Genomic DNA, 25,455 nt, shown 5'->3' with positions numbered 1-25,455 from the left:
TTGCCATGGATAAACCAAAACAATGGACAGAAAAGGGGTGAATGTAATCAAAAGTTGTGATGTATGAGAGACACCTCACTGTAAATATGGAATACATATCTATGGTGCAAACATCCATAAATACTGACTGAATAGATAGATATGTGTTCAATGAAACTTTGAATCTGTTTGACACAAACTTGCAAAGTTGAAGGACAAAGAAAATGAAAGAGCTGTATTCAACAGCAATGCTTGTATTGATAACTACGGTCTCAGTGCTTGCACAATCTGCTGTTTCAGAATCAAAGTCAAGGAGTTCCGCAAGGTTGTGTTCTTGGCCCTATGTCTATTTAATATTTTATTACACTTCATCTACATGGTTTGAGAGAATATAACCATTCAAATGTGAAATGTTATTTACCAATAAAACACAGATGATAACATACTTTACACATTACCAACGTAGGATCACAAGGTTCCTACCGGGCTAAGCTTCTGCGCTTAACCATATGTATTCCTTCACAGCAGAATTGACATAACTCGCATTCATACCACACTGCAATTGTTGATGACAGAACCCCATTTTACATAGTCATCACCTTGTTGGTAATTCCTTCCGTCCTTGGCAGCATGTAAAATAGCAGTCTGCTTTAACAGTGTGACATTTAACTCATAGGGTATTAACAAGGCTTATCCCAGCAGTCTCTGATGAGCTCCTTATCCCTGCTAACCCATCCAGGTTCTTTATACACAGGGAAATTGGTGTAGCAGGACCTCCGGTGAAAAGCCTAACAAGCCCCACGGGTATTTGGGTATTTAATACACATATGTTTGAGCTAAATATAGAAGGGAATGGCCTTGATATAAATATTAACTTGTGAGTGATATTTAAATAGCTCTAGGGGAATATTTTTGTGTAAATTAGGGGTTCCTTGTATGTTGAGCTTGTATACAGATGCTGCTTGGTTTTTATGAGCTGTGAAAGGATGTACAGACGTATTTTGCTTTGAAATCGTCGAGAAACACATTTGTATGATTCACCAATATAGAGGGTATGGATCAACACTGAGGCCAAAGTGGTTAGGGTAATTGCAGACAGCCATTATGCCCGGAACAAACATCCTGACATCTTAACAATTATTAAATTCTGAGGGCGCTCCTAAACTTTTCAAACACCCGTACCACAGAGATTTGTTTGACTTTTTCCGCTCAATACATTTTGACCTTTCAGAAGAAAAAAGTACACATCTAATTTATATGCTAAACATTTAGTCTGCCGAAGAATGCCTTATCTATATGCAAATTATAAGTGATCAACTTCAATAACTGTTGCACTAGGTGTCTCCCAAACCGCCTATTGGCTCCATTTGTCAGACTGCCAGGGTGGCCGAGATCGGCACTAAATGTAACATTCAATCTTGGGAAGAAATGGCAGCAAACACAGACAAATTGCTTGTAGAAAAAGGGAGAGCATAGTGAAGAGCACGCTGGTGACAATGACTTTTATTTGTGTTGCCTACTCCATCTCTATAGCGAAAAGATAAACCAACGAGTCAATAGGGTCTGAGAAACGCCTTTTAAAAGCTAATTGCAGAGGAGCAAATTATTTTGTCTTTGAAGCAGAGAAAGGAAGGATGGAAGGTAGGTATTCATCCAGGAGAAGAATAAAATATGTTCTCTTTTGTTATGAAGAGAGAAAAAACAGTTTGCTACAGAAAACCATCCTTTCTTCTGAAAAACAAAAACAAAACGCCAAACATGATTTCAAAATGGAGGCAGACATCTTGCATGTGTGTTATTGACATTTCACATTTTATCATACTAGATGTAGAATTAATTATCTCAACCACTGGGGCAAAATCATCCTTTGCCAAGGTATTCTAGTGGAGAGAGATAGGGTGTCGTGAAGGATGTAGAGCAGAATTCAAGTGATCCTTAAAATAATCAGGGAATTGTAGAATGTCAATAAGACCCCATAGATGGCTTGAATATGGCTCAAAAGTGGACGCGGAGAAGATGTGAGATAACATATGCATTTGAATTATAGAAATATCCAGAATAGAGCTAAAAACCTATTGACATTGCCATGATCCGTGACATAGTGAAGTTACCTCCCAAAACCATATAGCAGTACCATCATCAAAACTAAATGATGTCACTTGTAGAATGCTTATCGTTGTGTCTATAATGGTTGGGCTGCTTTAGCATGGGGGCAGTGATACTGATAGGGTTGGGCAGGTTTAGTGTGTGTGTCGCGGGTGGGGAGTTGGTAGTGATACCTGCCACTCTACCTGCTGGGAAGAGTCTGTATACCCATTTCCTCCATCTGTCTGCCTGGGGAGAGATGATATGAAAGCCCAAAGTGGCTTTTTCTCTTATCCTTCCTCCTCCTATTTTAAATGTCGGAGGACCGCTATAGGCCTTTATCTAATTCAATTCAATTCAAAACATTCAGAAGCACCTGAGAGATACTCCCTTATCTCCTCCACCTTGTTCCCTCAAAATCAAATCAAATCAAATGTTATTGGGCGCATACACATATTTAGCAGATGTTATTGTGGGTGTCGCGAAATAATTGTGTTTCTAGCTCCAACAGTGCAGTAATATCTAACGATACACAGCAATATACATTAATATTAAAAGAAAAATAATGGAATTAAGAAATATAGAAATATTAGGACGAGCAATGTCGGAGTCCGGAGTATAAATATACTGTATATATGTGTGTGTGTTATTGGATGTATAGATAATACGGACATTATATGGATAGAATATGTAGTATATCTGAAGAATAGTATATGTACAGCAATAGCTAAATAGGATTGATCTTCACTAGAAAACTGTATACTTCTCATGGGGGTAAAACAGTATGGAAACATTAGTAAAGTGACCAGTGTTCCATGAGTATGTATATAGGGCAGCAGTCTTTAAGGTGCATGGTAGAGTAACCGGATGGTAGCCGGCTAGTGACAGTGACTTAAGTTCAGGGCAGAGTACTGGCCGGATGCCGGGTAGTGGTGCTATTTAACAGTCTGATGGCCTTCAGATAGAAGCTGTATGGAGGAAGGTTATGGAAGAAGGTTCCTGGAGTGTCCAAATAACCCACATTATTGCCTTCCCGGTGTGTCCAAATAACCCACATTATTTCCTTCCCGGTGTGTCCAAATAACCCACATTATTTCCTTCCCGGTGTGTCCAAATAACCCACATTATTGCCTTCCCGGTGTGTCCAAATAACCACATTATTTCCTTTCCGGTGTGTCCAAATAACCCACATTATTGCCTTCCTGGTGTGTCCAAATAACCCACATTATTTCCTTCCCGGTGTGTCCAAATAACCCACATTATTCCTTTCCGGTGTGTCCAAATAACCCACATTATTGCCTTCCTGGTGTGTCCAAATAACCCACATTATTTCCTTCCCGGTGTGTCCAAATATTCCACATTATTTCCTTCCCGGTGTGTCCAAATAACCCACATTATTGCCTTCCTGGTGTGTCCAAATAACCCACATTATTTCCTTCCCGGTGTGTCCAAATAACCCACATTATTGCCTTCCTGGTGTGTCCAAATAACCCACATTATTTCCTTCCCGGTGTGTCCAAATATTCCACATTATTTCCTTCCTGGTGTGTCCAAATAACCCACATTATTTCCTTCCCGGTGTGTCCAAATATTCCACATTATTGCCTTTCTGGTGTGTCCCAATAACCCACGTTATTGCCTTTCTTGTGTGTCCCAATAACCCACGTTATTGCCTTTCTGGTGTGTCCCAATAACCCACATTATTTCCTTCCCGGTGTGTCCAAATAACCCACATTATTGCCTTCCTGGTGTGTCCAAATAACCCACATTATTGCCTTCCTGGTGTGTCCAAATAACCCACATTATTGCATTCCTGGATTGTCCAAATATTCCACATTATTTCCTTCCCGGTGTGTCCAAATAACCCACATTATTGCCTTCCTGGTGTGTCCAAATAACCCACATTATTGCCTTCCCGGTGTGTACAAATACCCCCATTATTTCCTTCCCGGTGTGTCCAAATAACCCACATTATTGCTTTTCTGGTGTGTCCCAATAACCCACATTATTGCCTTTCCTGGTGTGTCCCAATAACCCACGTTATTGCCTTTCCCGTGTGTCCCAATAACCCACGTTATTGCCTTTCTGGTGTGTCCCAATAACCCACGTTATTGCCTTTCTGGTGTGTCCCAATAACCCACATTATTGCCTTTCCCGTGTGTCCCAATAACCCACGTTATTGCCTTCCTGGTGTGTCCAAATAACCCACATTATTTCCTTCCCGGTGTGTCCAAATATTCCACATTATTGCCTTTCTGGTGTGTCCCAATAACCCACGTTATTGCCTTTCTTGTGTGTCCCAATAACCCACGTTATTGCCTTTCTGGTGTGTCCCAATAACCCACGTTATTGCCTTCCTGGACTGTCCCCATAATCCAGGTTATCTTAATCAAATCGGCGTACTTTCTCCACGGCAACCTGGATTTTCAAACAGACAATTGTTTTGAAAGCAAACAGTTGCTTTCAACTATGACTTTACCATAATAAAAAGCATAACTACATGAAGGCTTTGTCTGGCAAGCAGCACCTAAGACGAAAGCACAAATTAACTTTCAAAGGAATCAATAGGTGGGGAAATGACTAATATTCAAACGCAAGCGCGGTAAAGTTAAACACGGATTGTATTACGGCTGAGTTACTCCAGAATTACTCTAGTCTTTTGCCATGTCAGGGATAAATGAAGCTCCCAATGTAAGTGTTCTTTTAAAGGGAATGTTTTTATTTTTCTTCAGAGTGGGCACTCAAAACAGGGAAAAAAAGATGGAGGCTGGTGTTTGTTGTTCTGTATGGCACTATGTCACTGTAATTGAGGGAGAGAGTGAGCAGCTTGGATGGAATACATGGTGAGCGGCCACATCTGTACACACACACAAACACACACATACTCCGTTGCCACTGTGTGACACTCCAAATCATCTCTTATCAAAGCGCTTATAAAAAAATAAATATATATACGCTACATGGCTCCACGTAAAGTGTTCACCGGTCATATTAGACACTCAATAGTGGGAAAGTATTGAACAGAAATGTAGAGTTCCATTAGGAGCGAGTGTCACGTAGGGCAGAAAATCACTTGTCGTATCATTTGTAAAAGCTGACAGCACTGGAGTTAGTTAATGACGTGCAGCTGTTGCGTTGGTGTTGAGCAATGTAATGACCATTATATTATGGAAAGCACTGACTGAAAAAAAGAGATATGAAAAGGAACACTAATACACGTGATTGTGCACACACACGTTCATTGGGATACAAACACTGTGTATCCCAATAAAAACTGCCAAACTCACCCATTATAAGACTTATCAGATGTTGTTTTTTAAATACATCCAAACAACATACTTTAGAGAGAAAGCCGGACTCGGTTACAGTCATGCAACACATTGTCATGCAAACTGTCTGTCAGAATGCAATGGATCAGCCTAAAGCACCACTTGTGACAGACTGAGTGGACTTAAACGTTTAGGAACCCCTGCTCTTTCCATGACAGACTGGCCAGGCGAATCCAGGTGAAAGCTATAATCCCTTATTGATGTCACTTGTTAAATGCACTTCAATCAGTGTAGATGAAGGGGAGGAGACAGGTTAAATAAGCATGTTTAAGCCTTGAGACGATTGAGACATGGATTGTGTATTGTGCCATTCAGAGGGTGAATGGGCAAGACAAAATATTTAAGTGCCTTTGAATGGGGTATGGTCGTAGGTGCAAGACGCACCGGTTCGAGTGTATCAAGAACTGCAACGCTGCTGGGTTTTTCACACTCACCAGTCTCCTGTGTGTATCAAGAATGGTCCACCACCCAAAGGACATCCAGTCAACTTGACACAACAGAGGGAAGAATTGGAGTCATCATCAGCCAGCATCATTGTGAACGCTTTCGATACCTTGTAGAATCCATGGCCCTACGAATTGAGTCTGTTCTGAGGGCAACGGGGTTTGCAACTCAATATTAGGGAGGTGTTCCTAATAATGTTTCGTACACCCTGTGACATTTACACGATGTTAGAACAACAGTCAGAGGAAGTGTACAATGTGTTCGTACAGAAATCGAACATTCTCTGCAACAGCACTCAGATACGACACAGTGTAGAATATACAGAAATATGTGTCTACGATCTTGGTGGCAAACATGTTTATCCTAGACTGTGACTGCCTCTTTTGTTAGGCCCTGGAGTAGGCACATGTGCTGTTGTCAGTCACATAAGGTCCCCTATTCAGAAGCAAGGCTTTTAACCCTGGCCGTAGAGTGCACTGTGACATGCACGGTGACAGCTCTTATAGGGTAAGAGTGGCTGAGTGGCAACCCTTAGCCATTTGGTTGAATAGGGGAGGACGGGAGGGGTGGGTTCTGTGTCTGTTCTGTGTTTGACCAGCTATGACTCGCACACCAGTGCTCTCTGAAATGGCACCATTGCCTCGAGGCATGCAGACTGGTGCTCCGCTGGAGCTCTCCTCTGTGTACCCTACTTCTAGCACAAAGAGACAGGGGGAGGGGGATTGGCACAGAGGGTAACATGTGGCTGTATGAGGCTCTCTAAACACACACCAAGCCATTTCCCCATCATGTCCCCACACACCAAGGTGTCCCACCAGTACGTCATCTAGTACTACATGTTACCCTATTCCCTATGTCGTGACGTTGTATTAGTTAATGTGACGACTGTTGTTCATCGAATGATTAAAAGTTTCTAATTGTGTGATTATCTGAATCAAGCAATGATTAACTCATTAACCTGGGGCACCATGTGAACACTAGTTTTTATTGAGTTTCTATTTCCCAAATTCACTCAAAGAATATCGGAATATGGATTTTACAACAACCGCTAATTAACCAGTTGAATCAATCTCGTTCTGAACGCCATATAGCCCGTGAATCTGCACGGACCCGGGTCACACCAATGAGTTCGTACCACACCAATCTTAGTTAAATATTTATTTACTAGAAAGCTAAAATGATGATAAAAGATACACATAGACAAAACACATTATAGGCTATTGATTAGAACTTAGTATAACGGGCCAACACACTATGGCGCATGTTACCCAAAATGGGGAATTCAAAAGAGAGAGGAAAAAGAAAGTACACGAGAGAAATATACATTTGGGTGAATTTGTCAGCTATGCTATTCTAACCCTAGTCTTGCGCCAAACTGCCGCTCTTATGGGTCAGAATATAATGATGTAATTACGTGGGGAAAATCTCAGAGGATTCTCTGCGTGGACCGTTCAGGCTGCTCGATGACGCACTTCTCCAGCGTACCTTTCTGGTCGTCCTCACGATGTCAGTGTGCTTTTGGCTTAGGAGTCTGTTCCCTCACCCTTGCTCTGGAAGGGGTTTTCTGAGGACAGATAGTTCTGTAGCTCAGAGCTCACAGCATAGGAATGAAATGGTTTAGATACCACGATTCGCTGGGATTGGATGCTAGGGGGTCTGGCTTGAATTCACCCGCTTAGACACAGCTACTCAAAAATATTTGTCTTCAAACTTGTGTTGCATTCTGGGTTAATTTACTCTTTAGACCTTGGCTGCAGCTTGGGTCACGTAGTCTCCTCTGTAAATTCTTTACTCACAGGTTTTATACCCTCATGTCAGAAGTGGGCGTAACCGCCTTTAGAGCAATTCTCTGGGCGTACCAAGTTAAGAGCAAGGTCTAGGTTTTTATCAAATCCAATTTTAGACAACTAACTTCACATTTCCTCTTTAACAAAACATTCCCTTTGATTTGGACATTTTCCACACAACGTATAATGTATAAACATCAAACATATACTAGGATAACTCTTCACGTTACAATGTTTTCGTAATAACATCATCTATTAACCTTTAATAACAAAACAAAAATGACATACATTTTCATATTCCATCTATCGTCATGACCACCATTGTGGCTGATGGAAACCATTGTTCCAAAGTACCTTTATTTCATGTTTAATGTCCTGAGGCTAGTTCTCCATAGTAACAGGACAAAGGAATTTGTCTGTGGCCTGAGATTTACCAGGGGCATGAGGGGTCATAAAACCCCCACATCTTCAGACCCCTAGATCTCTCCTCCTCTGTTGAGGTTGAGAGATAATCTGTAGGGTTGTGGTCTCCTGTAACCTGACCTGATCAGGACAGTCATGACACCTATATGGTGTGCTATGTGTGCCTGATATGGCACAGTATTCCCTATATGGTGGGCTACATTGACCGTCTGAGCTTTGTTCCCTATATCATTTAATTAGCTCTTTCAGACACTGTTCTGGTCCTCGCAGAATCATTCACTGTTGTTTTTTTCATACTGACAATATGATCATCAACTTTTCCAAGATTGATGATCTGTTCCATGATGGCGTAGCAGTCGGATGTCTGTTTTGTTTGTCTTGTCCTGTCCCGTCCCATGTATATATAATTTTCTTCGTAAATATTTTGTATATATTTTTAATATTTTTGTATCTACATTTCCATGTATGGACTGAACATACTCTCCTGCAACCCGCCTCACCCAATGTGATATGGATCTGCTAGCCCGGCCTGCTGTCTGAATCGCCGTGCCTCCAGCTCGCCTATCTACTTACTGGACCCTATGATCACTCGGCTACACATGCCTCTCCCTAATGTCAATATGCCTTGTCTATTGTTGTTTTGGTTAGTGATTCGTGTCTTATTTCACTGTAGAGCCTCCACCCCTGCTCAATATGCCTTAACTAGCCCTTTTGTTCCACCCCCCACACATGCGGTGACCTCACCTGGCTTAAAGGGTGCCGCTAGAGACAAAACCTCTCTCATCGTCACTCAATGCCACGGCTTACCTCCACGCAGTGGCGTGCCGTGGGCCTGGGGCCTGGGCCTTCAGTGAGGTCCTACACAGTCCCACCCGAATGAATCCACCTCTTATTACCATCATTATGATGCCATGGCTCTGGACACTATGCATTTAGACAGAAACGCAGTATAACCAGGCGTTGCGTCGCACCCAAAGCAGTTTCACCGTGATGATAAAGACACATAACTATTCACTGAAAATAAGAAATCATTTGCAACATAGGCTATTTGCCATTTTATTTTGTTAATATATAGGCTATTTAATATTAACGAAATAAAATGCGAAACATACATACACATTTAATAAAAAATCAAATGCATTGTATGCCTACTCACCAAAGACTAATTATTTGAACACAAAATCCATCCTCCTTTCTTTCCTCAAGAAGACTTCAATGACTCTGTTGTACAGTCTATCTGTGCGTTTTAGTTCCACCAATAAGTCCTTTTCTATCGACATGGAGGCTAATGCTGAAAGCCGAGTCTGTCCAGTAGCATTTCTGGAATACGTTTTGATTCCCTTTAAGGCCGAGAATGACCGCTCGACAGAAGCCGTGGACACAGGGATAGTCACTGTCACACATGCCAATGTGTAAAGTTGCCCCATGTCCTCATTCAGATTGTTCTGCTTAAGGAAATCAAGAAGATCAGAGGGACATTTCCCTTCAAAATCAGTCATAGCATACGTTAGTCAGTTCTGTTTTTAGCTTGGATAGGTCGAACAGTGTTCCTTGACTCTATGTTAAGCTGTTTGCAGGATTTTTTTCCGGTATGTCCGAAAGCGCTGGGGGTCCAGGAGGGAGAGAAACATACATTTTTCGTGGTCTTGAAATCTGATTTGTATCTGGCAAAGAATGTTGTCCAGAATATTGCTGTGGAGTTGTTGGTAGTATGTGCGAGGGTCTCCTTGTGCTGTACCTCTGCGTGCGCTGGGTGAACTTGAGATGCGCCCTGTGTCATCGTAGATTTGACTGAACCTGCGCCTCTCGCTCAATTGTAATAATAGGCATTCCCAGCAGTGCAGTTTGCAGTGCTTCTCGGAGCCTGTGAGCCATTGATAGCGCTCGTAGTTGGAACTTTGAAAGTGGCGAACGAACCCCTTTCCCGCCTGTGACAGGCTTTGTAGCGTCGACGTCGGGCGACCTCTCCTTACAATGTCTAACTTTTCTTGAAAAGTTTGTCTTGAGAATGTCGTTATAATTATATCCTCGACCAAATCGATATCTTCTCCTCCTTCCGCTATTGTGGGTTGAAAAAACAGCTTAGTAGTACGCAAATTAATTTATTTATCAAATTCAGTTTCCTAGTTCTGAGGTTCTGCATAGACCTGCCCATAGGACCTGCCTCTCAATATTGGTAATCCAATCAAAAGACGAGCACGCACTACGCCTGCTAGCTGGCTCCTGTGTAACACTGGAGCCAGCCAGCAGGCATACAATAGTCAACTCTAAAGCTGATTGGTTGACACTAAATTTTCATTTCCATTCACTCTACAAGCGCCCGCACTGTTGATTTTGAAGGCCTGAGGGCAGATTTTAGACCCCTGGCAGCACATGATGGCTGAATATGATTGGATAAAAGATCTAACATAAAGACCAGCCCTCCAAATCTCAACCTGGGGCTGGAAGCAGTGCAATCAAGAGGTAAGCTATGAAATGAAGAGTATAACTCTTACTCTGGGGAATAATTTAATACATTTTTGTGGGAAAATATATATATTTTTAAATTATATTCTGATGATGTTTAGGCCAGCAGAGAAGGCCTTGCTGGCCCTGACGGCCCACCACGGCCTCCACTGTATTCACATCATGCCATACCCTTGTCTGTACATTATTCCTTGAAACTATTCTTCCGCGCCCATAAATCTGCTCCTTTTACTCCCTGTTCCAAACACACTAGACGACCAGTTCTTTTAGCCTTTAGCAGTATTCTTATCCTACTCCTCCTCTGTTCCTCTGGTGATGTAGAGGTTAACCCAGGCCCTGCAGCCACCAGCATCACTCCCATTCCCCAGGCGGTCTCATTTGTTGACTTTTGTAACCGTAAAAGCATTGGTTTCATGCATGTTAACATTAGAAGCATACTCCCTCAGTTCTTTTATTCATGCTTTAGCACATTCCGCCAACCCGGATGTCCTAGTCGGGTCTGAATCCTGGCTTAGGAAGGCCACCAAAAATCCTGAAATTTCCATCCCTAATTATAACATTTTCTGTGATGACCCTCCCACTCTGTCTGCCGTATTCTTTCTATTTGCTCTTGTTATCCTTATTAGGATGTCGGCAGGCGGACCTGGGAGGGTCGTCAGCAACATGGGATACACCTGGGACTGGGTGTGTCCCAGGATAAATACACCTCTTCCCCATTCATTGAGGAGGCTCTCTTCATGCAGACACACTTACAGATTTTGGTTGTGGCATTTTTGTGGCTGTATTGTTTGTTTACTTTGGCATCTTCCAACACCCCTCATTATCACATTTATGCACGCAAACACTCACTTACAATACTGATTACTGACTACATACACCATTGTTAATTGTATTTAATTTACTTCAGTTAATAAATATATTTTGTAATTCCTTATCTCCACGTTGTCTCCCTTTTTGTTACGAACTTCGAGCCGGTTCATGACAAGTGGGGGCTCATCCGGAACCTTGAAGGTATTGTGTTTTGGAGAAAACATGGAGTTAATGTTTGAAAACTCTGTAGGTGCTTAGTTTGCATTTTTTTGTTAAAGCTTTTTTGAGTTGTAGTGTTTGGTAGGCCCAGTATTGGTTGCCTTTGTTTGTTTGGTAAACTTGAAACTGCGGTGGGATAGTTGGTTGTGTGCTGCGTTGGAGAGAGTACATTGGTTAGTTTCCAGGCCTCTTCCCAGGTTAGAGACTCTTGCTCTACTTGCTGTTGGGGCATCGGTCCGAGGAGGTGAGTACAATCAGTTGTGTATCTCAGTGGGAGATTTGGGTTTCCCCTGTTTTTTTTGTTTTTTTGTGGGGTGTCCGTGGACTGATCAGTTGTCTATAAGGCACACCCGTGGCTTGGGGGAATCCGTGGTTTGGGGGAATCCTTGCCAGCGGGCTACATTGCATAATTACCCACCGCAAATCCGCACGAAGACTAGGGTTGAGTTATTGTAGGTTTTGGGGAAGCTCCATATATATCTCATCTCTCTTCTGTGGTGCCCAGTGTGATTGTCATTTCTCTTGTGGTTCAGTCTGGTGTCCTCAGCAGATGGGAAGAGCAAGATTTTTTGAGGGGACGCAGGCTGGGTCAATTTGGGACGCAGGCTGGGTCATTTACTAGGATCCAGGGGAGTATTTTGTTTGTGTGACTGGTATGATGTTCCGGGGTCCTTGTTGGTGACGACCCTCCCACTCTGTCTGCCGTACCTTCTCCGCGATGCAATCTGGTTTCCCGAACTGGTCGTGGGTGCACCTCAGCCACGTTCAAGGTACGAAACAATATCATAACCGCTATCGATAAAAGACAGGACTGTGCAGCTTCTTCATCGACCTGGCCAAGGCTTTCGACTCTGTCAGTCACCGCATTCTTATCGGCAGACTCAATATCCTTGGCTTCTCAAATGACTGCCTCGCCTGGTTGACCAATTACTTCTCAGAGTTCAGTGTGTTAAATCGGAGGGCTTGTTGTCCGGACCTCTGGCAGTCTCTTTGGGGGTGCCACAGGGTTCAATTCTCGGACCAACTCTTTTCTCTGTATATATCAATGATGTCGCTCTTGCTGCTGGTGATTCTCTGATCCACCTCTACGCAGACGACACCATTCTGTATACATCTGGCCCTTCTTTGGACACCGTGCTAACAAATCTCCAAACGAGCTTCAACAGGTGCCATTAATACAGGTAACGAGTGGAGGACAGAGGAGCCTCTTAAAGAAGAAGTTACAGGTCTGTGAGAGCCAGAAATCTTGCTTGTTTGTAGGTGACCAAATACTTATTTTCCACCATAATTTGCAAATAAATACATAAAAAATCCTACAATGTGATTTTCTGGATTTTTTTTCTCATTTTGTCTGTCATAGTTGAAGTGTACCTATGCTGAAATTTACAGGCCTCTCTCATCTTTTTAAGTGGGAGAACTTGCACAATTGGTGGCTGACTAAATACTTTTTTGCCCCACTGTATATTGCACTGGTCATCCCCAAAGCCAACACTTCCTTTCGCCGCCTTTCCATCCAGTTCTCTGTTGCCAATGACTGGAACGAATTGCAAAAATCTCTGAAGCTGAAGTCTTATATCCCCCTCTCTAACTGTAAGCATCAGCTGTCAGAGCAGCTTTCTGATCACTGTACCTGTACACAGCCAATCTGTAAATAGCACACACAACTACCTCATCATTACTTACCCTCTTGCTCTTTTGCACCCCAGTATCTCTACTTGCACATCATATGCACATCTATCACTCCAGTATTACTGCTAAATTGTAATTATTTTGCCTCTATGGTCTATTTATTGCCTACCTCCCTACTCTTCTATATTTGCAGACACTGTACACAGATTTTCAATTTCTGTTTTATATTGTGTTATCGACTGTACATCTGTTTATGTGTCACTGTGGTTGTTTTTGAGAACTTCTCAACTGGCCTACCTACCTGGTTAGATAAAGGTGAAAAAAAGAAGAAACATATGTAATCAACCACTCTGTCAGTCACCTGATTTAACTGATGATATGATCATCAACCACTCTGTCAGTCACCTGGTTTAACTGATGATATGATCATCAACCACTCTGTCAGTCACCTGGTTTATTATCACATGAAGGCCACCGGGATGCCTACACTACTACTGTATATCTTCGATGTCTTCATCTAGACAACTACAGTACTATATCTTCATCGAGACAGCTACAGTACTATATCTTCATCTAGACAGCTACATTACTGCATCTTCATATAGACAGCTACAGTACTATATCTTCATCTAGACAGCTACATTACTATATCTTCATCTAGACAGCTACAGTACTATATCTTCATCTAGACAGCTACATTACTATATCTTCATCTAGACAGCTACAGTACTATATCTTCATCTAGACAGCTACATTACTGCATCTTCATATAGACAGCTACAGTACTATATCTTCATCTAGACAGCTACATTACTATATCTTCATCTAGACAGCTACAGTACTATATCTTCATCTAGACAGCTACAGTACTATATCTTCATCTAGACAGCTACATTACTGCATCTTCATATAGACAGCTACAGTACTATATCTTCATCTAGACAGCTACATTACTATATCTTCATCTAGACAGCTACAACACTATATCTTCATCTAGACAGCTACAGTACTATATCTTCATATAGACAGCTACATTCCTATATCTTCATATGGACAGCTACAGTACTATATCTTCATCTAGACAGCTACAGCACTATATCTTCATCTAGACAGCTACAGTACTATATCTTCATATAGACAGCTACATTCCTATATCTTCATATGGACAGCTACAGTACTATATCTTCATCTAGACAGCTACATTACTATATCTTCATCTAGACAGCTACAGTACAATATCTTCATCTAGACAGCTACATTACTATATCTTCATCTAGACAGCTACAGTACTATATCTTCATCTAGACAGCTACAGTACTAGATCTTCATCTAGACAGCTACAGTACTATATCTTCATATAGACAGCTACATTCCTATATCTTCATATAGACAGCTACATTACTATATCTTCATCTAGACAGCTACAGTACTATATCTTCATCTAGACAGCTACAGTACTATATCTTCATCTAGACAGCTACAGTACTATATCTTCATCTAGACAGCTACAGTACTATATCTTCATCTAGACAGCTACAGTACTATATCTTCATCTAGACAGCTACAGTACTATATCTTCATCTAGACAGCTACAGTACTATATCTTCATCTAGACAGCAACATTACAATATCTTCATCTAGACAGCTACAGTACTATATCTTCATCTAGACAGCTACAGTACTATATCTTAATCTAGACAGCAACATTACAATATCTTCATCTAGACAGCTACAGTACTATATCTTCATCTAGACAGCAACATTACAATATCTTCATCTAGACAGCTACAGTACTATATCTTCATCTAGACAGCTACATTACTATATCTACAATATCTTCATCTATACAGCTACAGTACTATGTTGACTATGTCTTCATCTAGACAGCTACATTACAATATCTTCATCTAGACAGCTACATTACAATATATTCATCTAGACAGCTACAGTACTATATCTTCATCTAGACAGCTACATTACTATATCTACAATATCTTCATCTATACAGCTACAGTACTATGTTGACTATGTCTTCATCTAGACAGCTGCATTGCTATATCTTCATCTAGAAAGTTACATTACTATATCTTCATCTAGACAGTTACATTACTATATCTTCATCTAGACAGCTACATTGCTATATCTTCATCTAAACAGCTACATTGCTATATCTTCATCTAGACAGCTACATTACTATCTCTTCATCTAGACAGCTACAGTACTTTAACTTCATCTAGACAGTTACATTACTATATCTACCATATCTTCATCTATACAGCTACAGTACTATATCTTCATCTAGACAGCTACATTGCTATATCTTCATCTAGACAGCTACATTACTATCTCTTCATCTAGACAGCTACAGTACTTTAACTTCATCTAGACAGTTACATTACTATATCTACCATATCTTCATCTATACAGCTACAGTACTATATCTTCATCTAAACAGCTACATTGCTATATCTTCATCTAGACAGCTACATTACTATCTCTTCATCTAGACAGCTACAGTACTTTAACTTCATCTAGACAGTTACATTACTATATCTACCATATCTTCATCTATACAGCTACAGTACTATATCTTCATCTAGACAGCTACATTGCTATATCTTCATCTAGACAGCTACATTACTATCTCTTCATCTAGACAGCTACAGTACTTTAACTTCATCTAGACAGTTACATTACTATATCTACCATATCTTCATCTATACAGCTACATTGCTATATCTTCATCTAAACAGCTACATTGCTATATCTTCATCTAGACAGCTACATTACTATCTCTTCATCTAGACAGCTACAGTACTTTAACTTCATCTAGACAGTTACATTACTATATCTACCATATCTTCATCTATACAGCTACAGTACTATATCTTCATCTAGACTGCTACAGTACTATATCTTCATCTAGACAGCTACAGTACTATATCTTCATCTAGACAGCTACATTACTATATCTTCATCTCGACAGCTGCATTACTATATCTACCATATCTTCATCTATACAGCTACAGTACTATGTTGACTATGTCTTCATCTAGACAGCTACAGTACTATGTCTTCATCTAGACAGCTACAGTACTATATCTTCATCTAGACAGCTACAGTACTATATCTTCATCTCGACAGCTACAGTACAATATCTACCATATCTTCATCTATACAGCTACAGTACTATATTGACTATATCTTCATCTCGACAGCTACAGTACTATATATCTACCATTTCTTCATCTATACAGCTACAGTACTATATTGACTATATCTTCATCTAGACAGCTGCAGTACTATATCTACTATATCTTTTTTATTATTATTAAAATTGTACCTTTATTTAACTAGGCAAGTCAGTTATGAACAAATTCTTATTTTCAATAATGGCAGGATCAACATTCCATAATCAAAAGAACAAGAGAAACTGTTTAAGGGCAGAACGACAAATTTGTACCTTGTCAGCTCGGGGGTTCATCTTGATAGTTACAGTACTATATCTACTATATGTTCATCCAGACAGCAACTGTACTATATCGTCTAAATATTCATCTAGACCAGCCTTTCTTGAAGACCTGTTAATGGTGGGTCGTGACATGAGTAAATTAAGAATTATTTAATGAATTGATTTGGCCAAGTGCAACTGCGGTCTCTGTTCAGTGCGCTCTCTGCTTAGCAGCTGTCTCTGCTCAGTTTGGCAACTGCGTGAGTGGAAGAGTGAGATGCCCTTGTGCTTCGCGGCTTACCAGATCTTTTTTTCTGGAGTTTTCTTGAAGATCACTCCACGACACACGCTGCAGCGCTGTCGTTCAACAGCAGATGATGCACTGTCAACCAATGACTTGTCATTCCCACACGCCAAATGGACTCATGCTCGCAACAAGTTCTGACTGACCTCAATCGTCATGAAAAGCCAATGAGATTCTTCTCTCTTTCATACAAACTTTGAGAATTAACAAGGAGCTTCCGCAATGTGTTTGGTGTGGGGAAGTTCTTACTAAGGAGTCAATCAAAACTAACAAATTCATAGAACGACACGTCCTGACCAAACATCCACAGCATGACGGTACACCCAGGGAATTCCTTCAGAAAAAGGGCAGAATGCTTCATGAAACAGTGCTTCGACAGTGGAAAAGTAAGTCACAGCTTGCAAGACATTGTTGTTATTTTATAAAAAGGTGATGATAAGCAGAGATAAGGGAGTACTATCTCATATTACTATATGTGAGATTCTCTTTCAAACAATTCCCTGGCCTTGTGCACAGCTAATAGCTGACGTTAGCAAAATCATTTTAGCTAGCTACTGATAGTGCAACCCTAAGTAACAGTACAGATGGAGATAAAATGATCAGGCCTAATGTACATCTTGCTGTAGAAGTTCTTGTTGAAAATAAGTCTAGGTTGGAACCGTTGCTGTTAAAATACAAGTCGTCATTTTTATTCTGAACTGGAATAAACTGATTGAAGCAAGGTACTTTTTGAGGCGAACACACAGTTCTGGGTTGCTCATCTACAGCAAGAAGCGGCATCCTGCCTGACTAAGAAAGCAGTAGATGTTCTGGTCCTGTTAAGCACCACCTACCTATGTCAGTCAGGGTTCTCAACTCTACTTAAAAAACAACTACAGAAACAATGCTGAGCATGACCTCAATGTTGCACTGTCAAAAAACTGAGCCCAGAATATACATGCTTGTTGTTAACTTCACACAGCCGCACACCTCTTATTAGAACTGTGTGTGTGTGTGTTTTCTGGTCTACATCCGTGTGATTATTATTATTATTTCAATCTTTTTTTAATTTAAATGTAACCTTTTTTAAATAGGCAAGTCAGTTAAGAACAAATCCCCCCCAAAAATCTATTTTAATTCCAGGTTGTAAGGCAACAAAATAGGGAAAATGACAAGGCTGGTGAATACTTTCGTAATGCAGTGTATCTACTATATCTTCATCTTGACAGTCACAGTACTATATCTTCATTTAGACTGCTACAGTGCTATATATTCTATATCTTCATCTAGACAGCTACAGGACTATATATTCTATATATTCATCTAGACAGCCACAGTACTGTCTTCTATATCTTCATCTAGACAGCCACAGTACTATGTCTTCTATATCTTCATCTAGACAGCTACAGGACTATATTGACTATATCTTCATCTAGACAGCTACAATACTATATATTTTATATCTTCATCTAGACAGCTACAGTACTATGTCTTCTATATCTTCATCTAGACAGCTACAGGACTATATATTCTATATCTTCATCTAGACAGCCACAGTACTGTCTTCTATATCTTCATCTAGACAGCCACAGTACTATGTCTTCTATATCTTCATCTAGACAGCTACAGGACTATATTGACTATATCTTCATCTAGACAGCTACAATACTATATCTTCTATATCTTCATCTAGACAGCTACAGGACTATATTGACTATATCTTCATCTAGACAGCTACAGTACTATATTGACTATATCTTCATCTAGACAGCTACAGTACTATATATTCTATATCTTCATCTAGACAGCTACAGGACTATATTGACTATATCTTCATCTAGACAGCTACAGTACTATATTGACTATATATTAATCTGGACAGCTACAGTACTATATTGACTATATATTCATCTGGACAGCTACAGTACTATATTGACTATATCTTCATTTAGACAGCTACAGTACTATATAGACTATATCTTCATCTAGACAACTACAGGACTATATCTTCTATATCTTCATCTAGACAGCTACAGGACTATATATTCAATATCTTCATCTAGACAGCCACAGTACTATATCTTCTATATATTCATCTGGTCAGCGACAGTACTATATTGACTATATCTTCATTTAGACAGCTACAGTACTATATAGACTATATCTTCATCTAGACAACTACAGGACTATATCTTCTATATCTTCATCTAGACAGCTACAGGACTATATATTCAATATCTTCATCTAGACAGCCACAGTACTATATCTTCATATAGACAGCTACAGGACTATATCTTCTATATATTCATCTGGACAGCGACAGTACTATATTGACTATATCTTCATTTAGACAGCTACAGTACTATATAGACTATATCTTCATCTAGACAGCCACAGTACTATATCTTCATCTAGACAGCTACAGGACTATATCTTCTATATATTCATCTGGACAGCGACAGTACTATATTGACTATATCTTCATTTAGACAGCTACAGTACTATATAGACTATATCTTCATTTAGACAGCTACAGTACTATATAGACTATATCTTCATCTAGACAGCTACAGTACTATATCTTCTATATCTTCATCTAGACAGCCACAGTACTATATCTTCATCTAGGCAGCTACAGGACTATATATTCTATATCTTCATCTAGACATCCACAGTACTATGTCTTCATCTAGACAGCTACAGGACTATATCTTCTATATATTCATCTGGACAGCGACAGTACTATATTGACTATATCTTCATTTAGACAGCTACAGTACTATATAGGCTATATCTTCATTTAGACAGCTACAGTACTATATAGACTATATCTTCATTTAGACAGCTACAGTACTATATAGACTATATCTTCATCTAGACAGCTACAGTACTATATCTTCTATATCTTCATCTAGACAGCCACAGTACTATATCTTCATCTAGGCAGCTACAGGACTATATATTCTATATCTTCATCTAGACATCCACAGTACTATGTCTTCTATATCTTCATCTAGACATCCACAGTACTATATTGACTATATCTTCATCGAGACAGCTACAGGACTATATCTACTATATCTTCATATAGACAGCCAGAGTACTATATCTTCTGTATCTTCATCTAGACAGCCACAGTACTATATCTTCTGTATCTTCATCTAGACAACCACAGTACTATATCTTCTGTATCTTCATCTAGACAACCACAGTACTATATCTTCTGTATCTTCATCTAGACAACCACAGTACTATATCTTCTGTATCTTCATCTAGACAACCACAGTACTATATCTTCATCACCCCCATGTCCTCTCATTTCATCCAACACCATTTCCAAACTTTCCTTGGTGTCAGTTGGTTTTTGATATATAGGCCAACTAGCTATATGGTCTCTGCATAATGTACCCAGGCCTGGATCCTGTTCAGTGTTAAATAATTTGTCTGCAATAGCACTCTATTCTATATGTGGTACACTACGTTTTATAGTGCACTAAATAGGAAATAGTGTGCCATTTCAGATGGGTTTTATATGGTCACTATATTCTGCCCTTGCCTGGATCCCACCACTGCCACCAAGCATGTAGATTCCTGTTCACTTTTGATTGATTCACTTTATTTGTCCTCTGACAGATTCTATCGGGTTGTGTTTCAATTGGCAGCCTATTCTCTATATGGTGCACTACTTCTCTCCAGAAATAATAAATAGGGTGCCATTTGAGACACGACTTCAGTCTGTCCTAGACTTCCTTCTAGTGCCAGTCTGAGTGCTCACCTTGTCGGAACTGGTAGTATAGTATTACACTAGGTTAATTACATTATGAAATATCGACAGAATCTTCAGTCAACAGTTATTCTTTCACACATAATATAATCCCGTCCTGTCACTGTCTCTGTTGAGCTAAAAAACAATTATCACTTGTAATTATAGCTGGAGATTTGATTGTGAGAAATAATTTCCAAGACATGGTTTTATTGGGTGCAGTAAAATCCTTGTTGGTTTTTGCATTGATTTTCAAAGGGGTTGCGAGTGCTTTACAGAAGCATGTTTTACAAGACCAGTGGATGATTGTACGCGAGGTGAGTCATTTGTCTTGGTAGTTCATTGGTCTGACGCATTCAGGCTTCTGTTCGCTAATCAAAAACATGACCTTCGTTGATTAGAGACAATATTACTTCCTTCAGATGATTATGGATTATGCATTGTTTTCTTAGAACTGTGTTCTTATGACCCTATTAGATAAAAAAAAAGAAGATTAATCTCATTTAGCCATTTAGGATGTCTCTGTTTTCTGTGTTTAGCGTGTGTGATGTTCCTCCTAACTCTGCAGCCGTAGGCCAATTACGACTAATAAATGATCCTCCTCATTATTCAGCAAATTAATGAATTCATGAAACATTTAACGGTTGGATTACACCTCAAAATGTGTCTAAGCTTCCATAAGTCTCACGCATATAGGCTACAGTAGTAATCCATTGGTGGGTGCTGTAAAATGGAGACCGGTCACAGATTCCTTTTTACATGGGCTGTATTCCAAACGGATATAAACAGACGGGAAATGAGTAGTGCTTCCTGGACTCGTCCAATCAAAAATGCTCATTTTCATTTTTCCGTTGCAAATCGTTTGAAAATGGTTTCCGTTGTCTGCCCTAATGAATAGGACCATGGTTTCCATGCTTGTCGTCACCCCTCACTAAACCTAATGCTTATCATCACCCTTCACTAAACCTAAACCTCCATGGCTTTATAGATTGATTAGAGTATTCCAATGAAAGCATACAGTACATACCCTCTCTTTCTGCGTTGTAGAGCCCTGCCAAAATTGAATTACCGGCCGATTCCCTAGATTGTCAAAAACCATTAGTGAGAGATGAGGCTTGAGTATGTTATAAGTCACATCACTCGGAAAGATGATAGAAAATATTTTTTCACGCAGATGTCTGGACTGAGATCCAAAGAGTAGGCATACGTAATTCGAGCCTAATATGCATCATATTAATTTAGTTGTGATTTTAGTTTTTTGTTGTTTTGGGGGAAAGAAGAAAGCTGCTGTTTTTGTCGGCGCTCGCCAAAATGTCTTCATCACCGCCTTGAAGAATAATCACATTTCATGGCCAATGAATGTTATGTGAAGGGTTTGCCACAATTTGGAGAAACTTTGGGCATGACAGTGACAGAGGTCGGGAGGTCAGTTTAGCTAAGCCTTAAAGAATTAGTCATGAGAGTTATGTCTCTCTCTGTGGAGAGGAGTTGAAAGAGCTCTCGGCTGCACCAGCTGCTCAGGGAATAGGTGTGTGTGTGTGTGTGTGTGTTTGAAGAAGGGCTATAGTGTGTGTGTGTGTGTGTGTGTGTGTGTGTGTGTGTGTGTGTGTGTGTGTGTGTGTGTGTGTGTGTGTGTGTGTGTGTGTGTGTGTGTGTGTGTGTGTGTGTGTGTGTGTGTGTGTGTGTGTGTGTGTGTGTGTGTGTGTGTGTGTGTGTGTGTGTGTGTGTGTGTGTGTGTGTGTACTTGAGCCTCTGCATGTGTGACAAATTTCCATCTCATTTCCTGGAACTCTCCTGGAACTCACTTCTCTGGTGTCTCCGTAGGGAACAGGAAAGAAACCTGGAGGAAACAGGTGGGGCAGTCTGCAGTCTGTGAACCTGTGATCCCACTGTCCCAGGGCAATGATGTCTGGGCCCAAGCTAGAGACAGGAAAAGCCCTGTTCAGCCTTATATCACCATGTCATACTCCCTCTCATCCACTGCTTATCCTTCCACAAGACACCCACTGGTGGAGTGAATACAGTTTCCATAAGCTCCTTCTAAATAGGACGATTACGCCAGAGAAGTACTGTATATAGAAAGAAACAACATTCGGAATAGATCTGCTGTTGCTGGACACAGTTCAGGGTACTGTGACCGTCTAGTCTGCTACTGTAGTCTAAGGAATTCTTTTTTCTCTCTTTCTCTCTCTATGTCTCTCTCTCTCGACATACTTGTAATAATATCGGAGGTATTAAAAGCTTCCTATCATCGTGAATATTTGCAATCTTCAAACATGTTTGATGTTGAAGTGCGAAGTTTGGAGCACCCCCTCATCGAATAGCTGTCCAGCACATTTTCTGTTTAAATTGGGTAAAAATAGAAAAAGGAAAGATAAGGGTTTGGGGGGGCATGTGATTCTCAGGACTTCAGATTGATGATGATTTTCTGATAATGAGACTCAATTAATGTGGAATGATTTGATAAAAATGATGTGTGCTTGAGTTTTTTAATTAACAAGGCTGTGATTAAAAATTTGAATTGCAGATAAAAAGGTGTTTCCCAGATATACTCATTGTACTCAGGTCTTTTAATACGTTTGTATTTTACTATCATAAAATGCCATCTCGACAATGTATACGCTCATTTGAAAGATAACTTGAAAGGTAGATAAGTCTGCAGGCAAGTTGCTCTTGCTGTGTATATGGGATGTGTCATCTTATGAATATCAATGAATACTTAAACACTTAATAGCGACTCCAAATATTTGGCCTCAATTAATGACTGCCTATTTACGGCTATTACCTTGAGGGTGAGAGTGTTTTAGTAAACAGCATTACTGCGTGGGCGCAATATCAACGTATCTTTTGTGCATATTGTATCATAATTCATTGATGGTGATGTCGCCACACCCTATCGTTGTTTGTTATGGAATTATGCAACCCTCATGAAACGAATTCAGACTATACATGGAGGAAGGGTCGTGCTCAGACCTTCGATGGGGCAGGCGCTCAGAATCTACCTTCCTTCCATTCATACACTTCCACTAACTATTCTTTACTCGATTTGAATTTGCTCTGCTGCTAACAGATGTGAACTGCAGTCGCCCTCTTTCGTGTCCCTGACCATGACACAACACATTCTCGAAATGTCAAAGTAACCTATGTTGGTATTCCTTTCAAAATCACTGCCTGGTGCAGGTGGGAAGCTCGTGCATGTGATGATGTGGCGAGGACACGCGCAGCAACGCACTGCCATACTCACTGTGGCAGAAGGGCGGGAGAGGGGACTTTTTGATTAATGAGTTAACGAGAAATGATCCAGTTGGATAGGCAATTTATAGAGAAAAAAACCCCCGGCACCAATCAAAAAGGCACGTTTTTTTCATAGGAGGGCAAAGGGGGAGGTGCTCCAGCACCCCTCGTGTTCTATTTGTGCATTCGCTTGCGTGACGACATGGCTCCCTGTTTATAAAGCCATACCTTGCTTGGTTGGCTTATCGTCACTCGAAAGTAAAGCTTCCGTTCATCCAATGTAGAGAAAAACAAATTAGTTCAGTAATAAATCTTCAACTGAGGTAATATCTGTTAATTAAATCAAACATAAATGACCCTTTGGCACTTGAAAGTTACGGGAGAACAAACACTCCAACACTTAGGAAATGTAAACTCAACCATGACCGTGCAAACCACTCAAGTCAACCTAACCGTCAATAACAATATTACCACACTGAACTCTAACATCCAACAATTCCAGCAGCACCTCAACTCAGAAAGCCAATACTGCAGACAACAGGACAAGGGAAAATGTAAATCAAGAACCTTATTTGAAACGTAACACTGCGAGAGGTCAAGAAATAGCCACAAACAACATGACGGGTATTGGGGTAATAATAATGTCCCAATAGTGTCCCAAATAGTGGCCTATTCAATATGCCATTTGGGACACAGGCAGTAACTCTCATCTCCAGTCCCAGACACAAAAAGTGTGATTCTCGCTCCACGGAAGAGCAGGACAGCTGTCAGCACCATGGAATTGCTTGCATGCTTTTCAATCCACAGATCAAGAGAGAGAGGGGAATTAGATACAGAGAGAGAAAGAAATGGAGGGAGAGAGAGAGAGAGAGAGAGAGAGAGAGAGAGATTTGCCTACAACCTCACCAGAGGAGGACAAGCTTGGGCTATAGCGGGATGTAGGGAGATAAATAAGATCCCGTGAGAAATGAAATGAATGAAACCTCAAAACAAAAAATGGGTTAGGTTTGGATGTAACTGGTTGTCTCCGGAGGAAGAACTGAAAATGTCTCACTTGTGGAGTAGCCTGCCTTGTTTGTGTGGTAGTTCTAACAATGTTTCTGGAAGTCTTTTGATAGCAAAATAAAATCTAGCCAACGCTGAAATCTTTGTATGCAGTGTGCAAAACCAGCAGCCACCATACTTGACTGGTAGATTGATCCTGGAAGATGCTTTGGGTAGCCAACTGAGAAACTAGTCAAAGATGAAATCCCTCTATTCACTGTAGAAACCACCACCAACCACCACTACCAGTCCTGTTTATAGTCACTGGGGCCATTTTCCTCAACAAGCTTTGTTCAGTTCCAACCTGTTACGAAATAGGAAATAATAGAAAATGTAACAGAAAATTGTCCTCACTTGAAAAAATATTTTTAATCAAAAGCTAATGGCCGTTCTATTTTCCTTTTCTTCCAACCGTTTATTTGAGTTTTCTGTTGGTCTCTGCGAATAATAATGCTTGTCACCCAGTGGAGATGTTCCATTTTCGTATTTTCTATTTTTTCCATACCTCT

Source organism: Oncorhynchus keta, chromosome 32 (assembly GCF_023373465.1).
Source record: "Oncorhynchus keta strain PuntledgeMale-10-30-2019 chromosome 32, Oket_V2, whole genome shotgun sequence".
Classification (NCBI taxonomy): domain Eukaryota; kingdom Metazoa; phylum Chordata; class Actinopteri; order Salmoniformes; family Salmonidae; genus Oncorhynchus; species Oncorhynchus keta.
This window is presented reverse-complemented; position numbering follows the sequence as displayed.